Here is a 6,000-nt window from a genome sequence, read left to right on the forward strand (position 1 = left end):
ACCAAGTAGAGAAGACTATGATCTATATGAGTGCCCTCAAATGACACTACTCGAATCAGAAGGCAAACAAGGCAAACAACTGAAATCGAAGATACAGATGGCATGAAAACACAAAAGCCTAAAGAGTTGATCAATCGAACCACGGAAGCATTAGAACCAATAGGACAAACCTCCCCATAATGCTAAAGAGAGAGAGAGGGACAGGTACACTGAAAAGAACAGGCAACAAGAACTGCATGACGAAGAACCAAGAACATCAAAGGTGCTGAGAAAAGTACATGGTGTCGTGGAAGGAACACTCACTTGACACACATCATGAGGTAAATGTCATGGAAGGAACACTCACTGGACAAAGGAAGATGGCAAACAACAGGCAAACATCAACCCCCTCATGGCACTTGATCAATAGTGCATGTACAACAAGACACACGATGTGCAAGATCTCAAGTAAACTATGCATGATGGCACTTTATCTCAGTGTATTTACATAAATACAAGCTACAATGATAAGAAGATTGGAAATAGAAATGTGAACCAAAATAGAGACATCCTACTCAAAGAAGAGATCTTAGGACCTAAAACAACCACGATATCCACCAGAGTGCTGAAAATCAAAAAATAGAATAAAATATGTATGGAGCAGAATCTGGAAATAAAACTCAAATGGTTGGAAAGTACACAACACACGCTTTCCGAAAATATAAAGTTTTCGAAAAATAGAGGTTGGATGCTCATTCTATGGCTCTCGGAGTGCAAAAACTAGACCTCACTTTGACTGGAAAAAAAACTTAGTCAAATAGCAAAATTGGAAAAAATTACTAAGACCATGAGGTCGGGCTCAGAACCAGCTTTCCGACACCTATTCGTTTTCGAAAAAATGACTCTGTATGCCCAAGATAGGGCCAAAAAACCAAACCCCCCCCTTGAAAGAGGCAAAAAAGAGAGCCTGGTGGCTGGACGGGCAGAGGAGGCCAGGGAGCGGCGCTCCGGTGGCGGATGGGCAGAGCTCCGGTGATTGGGCAATTTCCTGGTGGCCGAGTGGCGAAGCCAGGGTGGCTGACAGTTTCCTGGTGGCCGGCAGGCCGGGTGAAGGTTTTCTGGCGGCAACGGCGGTGGCTGGTGAGGCGCAGGGCCGGGCGGAGGCCGGTGACGGGTGCAGAGCCGGCGACGGGGGCCAGGGTGCAGAGCCAGCCGAGGGCTAAGTGCTGTGGAGGGTGGCGTGGGAGCTATGGCAAGCAGTGCAGAGCCGAGCAAAGGCGCGAGGCAGGTAGGTGGCAGTGAGGCCGGGGCCGGCTAGCAGCGGCGAGGTGGCCGCAGGGCGACGGAGCGGAGAGGCGTTGCGGGGAGGAAGGGTTGTTGGGAAGCGACGGCGCAGGGGACTGGAGGCGGCAGGGTGCCGGAGGTAACTGCCAGCAGGGGCCAGAAAGAAGCCGACGACAACGGGGTCGGGCCCACATGAACGACGACGATGTCGTACCAACGCCTACAGGGCCTGCAACAAGGCAGGGGCCCCACAGTACCCTGCGTACCGTGGGGGCCCCCAACAAAACTCCAAACCCTTTTTTTATTTTTTTGATAAAAAATCAAAATCCAGCCTGCATGTCGTAAAAAGGCAAAAAAAAAAATTGTTTTTTCCTCGAAATGCGTGCGAGGGTCGTACGGTCAGGATCTAAGAAAAAATACTCCCAGAGGCTCAGGAACCAAAATAGGTTGAATTTTATATGACCATAGGGGTTTTCGAGCCTATTGAGCACGATGGTGAGGTTCGTTTAGGCCCAAAGTGCTCAGAAAAAAAGGTCAAACCCTAGGTGCAAAAAAAATTCCTGAAACCCTAGATCTGCTTCCAAAGCAAAAAATTCTCAAAACAAGAACAGGTAGCTGCAGATCTGAAGCTCTGATACCATAAAGGAGTTGAGAAAATACAACACCACAAGAGCCCAAATGATCTCTGCAAGCTGAAAAACCTATTACAAGGAGAAGCAAGGAAGCAAATCACAGAAGGAACAAAAACACAGGAAAAATATGCTCCAAAAGATGAGAGCTCAATAATCTCCAAAATGTATTGTCATTAATAATCCTTCTCCATACAATGAAAAGAAAGAACTTAACCTTTAATAGGTCAATAAACCCTAAAAAGGGAAAACCTAGGTTTGCACATAATAATTAATTATATGCACCTAAAGTTAGCTTGAGTGTAAAAGAGATAAAGGGAACTTAAATAATTAAACAAATATTGTTTAATTAATCAAGTAAATACTCGAATACTCTAACAGTCATGTCATGGAAACTATCATGGACAGGTGCGTTAAGGTGTTGGAAATTGCTAGAACTAAATAAGGAATATTGATGTTAAATAATGACAGTCACTAATCAAGAGCCACCAATAGTTATTATGCCAGTAAAGGAAATCACTAATAATAAAGTTTCCATTTAGTTGCCATCACTCACCATTAATCTCCATTATCCAGGCTTTCAAAATGCAAAGAAAAAACCACCAACAATTACTTCATTCCATGAGTAAATAGAACAGGCATACCATTTGCACATGACTAGAACTTTGGAACTAATACCAGCATAATTAAAGAATTCAAGTTTTCGTAGTCAGATATAACTTTGCACTTTTGAATAGTAAAAAAAACAAATTGTCAATAGTGATGTCTAGTTATAGTGTACTACATAGTTGTCTAATTATTTTATTGCCAGTAATTATGTTTTAGTAGTAATTGTATCCATTTTTTCCCAGTTTTGAGAACTATGCCTTGTAATATATATTTGTGACATAAATTTGCCAAAACTCAGTTTAGCATTCAACTTAAAGTATCTTAGGCATTGTATGCAAATGGTATATCACAAGCATTCAAAAAAAAAATAAATAGTCAAGTGTTGTTTTATGAAATTGGCAGAAATAATCTTTAGCAGTCTTTGTCAACTGGTTTAAAATTGTTAGTGTATATGGTGAAAATGGATAACAATAATAACGATATTGAAAGGCTAAATGAATTCAACCACAAAACCCTAGCCTAACAACAACAAAGAACCACCATAACATATGAAGATTACCTAAGACAATGCAAATCAACGAAATCACAAAGATTATACCATCACAATGTCCAATAGGGTTTGAATCTCCATTCTTCCTATCTCCATTGATCTTGTTTGATATATTTGCTCTCAGATTTTATGTGCACAAGAGCTCAACAAAGAACGGAATGTGGTTGCAAGTAGGATCGTAGTGTAGCCAAGTGATCAAGTAATTAGGTCATTAGCGTTTGATAATGAAGGAAGCATCTCCTTATATAGAAGACACCATATGAAATGGAGGGATAAGATTGAGAGGTGTAAAAGGAGGTCGGCTATGATTAGAGGGTAGGTAAAAGAAATAATAAAATAATGAAAGGGGTAGGTAGTGTAGGAATTAAGAGATGAATGACATGTGTCATGGGTAGAAAAGGCTAATGAATTAATTAAATAAATAAAGATTTATTTAATTAATAGAAGAAGTGGGATCAATTAAATAAATAATATATTTATTTAATTTAGGAAAAGGACAATTTAAATAAATAAATGTATTTATTTAAATGAGAAATAAGGCTAGGAGAGGATAAATGAATTAATTAAATAAATAAAGATTTATTTAATTAATAGAAGAATTAAGCTTAGATAATTAAATAAATAAAATAAATAAAATATTTATTTAATTAGACTGGACAATTTTGGGTGTCTACATTTTGCCCCTCTTTGAGACAATGCGGCTTGTCGCGTTGTTTCAAAGAAGATAAGATGAACTGATACAGAGTTGCCCCAAGATGGGAATGATATGCCCCCTCGAGAGATTGGATGAAAACGTGTGAAAAGACCACAGACAATCTCTTGATAAGAAAGAAAGGCTAGAATGGACTGATCGGATAAAGTGACAAAGTCACGGGATAATGAAGACTGACTCGAGAAACGAAGGCGAGGGCTAGGATAGGCTATAAGATAGACCACGGGGGAAAAATACATCCTCATTATCATCTATACATCCACGAGAGCAGATTGCAGAGCGAAAATTGAGCAGCAGCAGTCAGCAGCGATGGCCTTCATTCACAGATTCGACCGCGTTCGCCGATTTCAGAGGCCAGCAGAGGCAGGAGAGCCGGTAAGTACCGCAAAACCTCCTCGTACTTTGACGCATTTATTGTTGTCATTAATGCATACTAGGTAATGTAATAAATGCACTTAGACTAGGGTCCAAAAAGTGTCCAAAAATGTCCAGGTGCGTCTGCGTTGGTGCCAGGTGCATCTGTACTCACAAGGCACGTCTGTGTTTGTGCCAGGCGCGTCTGCGTTGGAACCCGCGTCTGTGTCAAATGCTACCACGTCTGTGATGGTCAGTCATGTCTATGCCAAGAAGGCACGTCTGTGTCGCCCAGGCGCGTCTGTGCAGAGCATAGGCACATCTGTGTCGATCAGGCGCGTCTGTGTTTTTCAGGTGCGTTTGTGTAGTCTGAAAGAGCGTTTATGTCAGGTAAGCGCGTTTGTGTTTAGTTTTGTCTTCTAGGTCAAATCGGCAGTTCTGTGATGAACATACGTTGTCGATTGGATAAGCTGCTGAGAGGATACACTCAAGCAGGTCCTCTAGGGAAGACTAGGATAAATCAAGGCACTTTGTGATGAACAGTGAGTACCAAGATATAGTACTTTGTGATGAACAGGGAGTACTAAAAATATGAGCAGCACTTTGTGATGAACAGTGAGTGCAAATGTGAGTAACACTTTGTGATGAACAGTGAGTGTCACACACGTAGTACTTTGTGATGAACAGGGAGTACCACTAGGATAAATAGCAACACTTTGTGACGAACAATGAGTGTCACTAGGATAGAATACCATATGCATGTAGATAAAAAGTAGCATTTTGTGATGAACAGTGAATGCCACTATGACTGACATGAGTGATTTGCTTGACTGCAAGAGTATTTGCCAATGCTGGAGTCACGAGAGAGATTCCTGTTGACTCAGAGGTTGTGACCTGAGTTGTCATTCGAGGACAGAGCTTCTATTGAGGAGATTGGACTGAGACATGTTCTATATGTGCCCGAGTTTCAGGCGAACATGGGTTTGCTGACTGCATTAGCTGAGAGATGGCACTCTGAGATGTGCACGTTCCATTTGTCGATGGGTGACATGACAGTCACCCTGGACGATGTATATAGGATACTGCGGATACCGATTGATGGGGAGTTGATCCCATACGATCGAGATGGAGACAAGGAGGCCTTTAGACGAGTATTTCAGGACCCAGGACTGGAGATGAGGGCAGGACACGTGGCGTGGGACACCATGATAGCCACAGGATTAGCATTACCAGCAATGGTAGGAGGAGCGATCAGTGGGTTCTTGTGTCTAGATATGGCGACACAGGGGTTGGCGGTGGGTTGGGGAGGAGCACTAGAGACACTGGTGACACAGCACACCAGGTATGCTTGGGGACCGTGCATGCTGGCACACCTCTACTACAAGCTGCATCAGTTCGTCTACCATGGATCAGTGGGATTGGGCTGCGGGGTGACATTGCTGCAGGTATGGGCTTATGAGCATCTGCCAGTTACCCGACCGATACACTTCAGGGGCAGGGGACATGGATGCAGCTTTGTGCACCTATATGATATGATCACATCACAGCCACGGATTGGCAGGTTGGAGCACTGGCGGCGAGTGATAGATGACATCGACATGGTCATATGGAGACCATACTTGGGCTGCGAGCAGTGGGAGGATGACGCAGTCGAGCTGCCTTACACTTTCCAGAGTAGGTACTTGATTGGGCGGACGCCCTATGTGCTGGAGAGGCAGCTGGTGGACAGGATTGGCCGACAGTTTGGTCGGATTCAGAGGATGCCCCGGGGCTCAGGCTTGTACGCACGGACAGTCAGAGATCAGGCACAATTTGGGCCCTTGCTGTCATATGATCAGGCAGTGACACAACTGGTAGAGATGATGCCCCTACCCTGGGACATG

The sequence above is a fragment of the Cryptomeria japonica genome, chromosome 5 (genome assembly GCF_030272615.1).
Source record: "Cryptomeria japonica chromosome 5, Sugi_1.0, whole genome shotgun sequence".
NCBI classification, from domain to species: domain Eukaryota; kingdom Viridiplantae; phylum Streptophyta; class Pinopsida; order Cupressales; family Cupressaceae; genus Cryptomeria; species Cryptomeria japonica.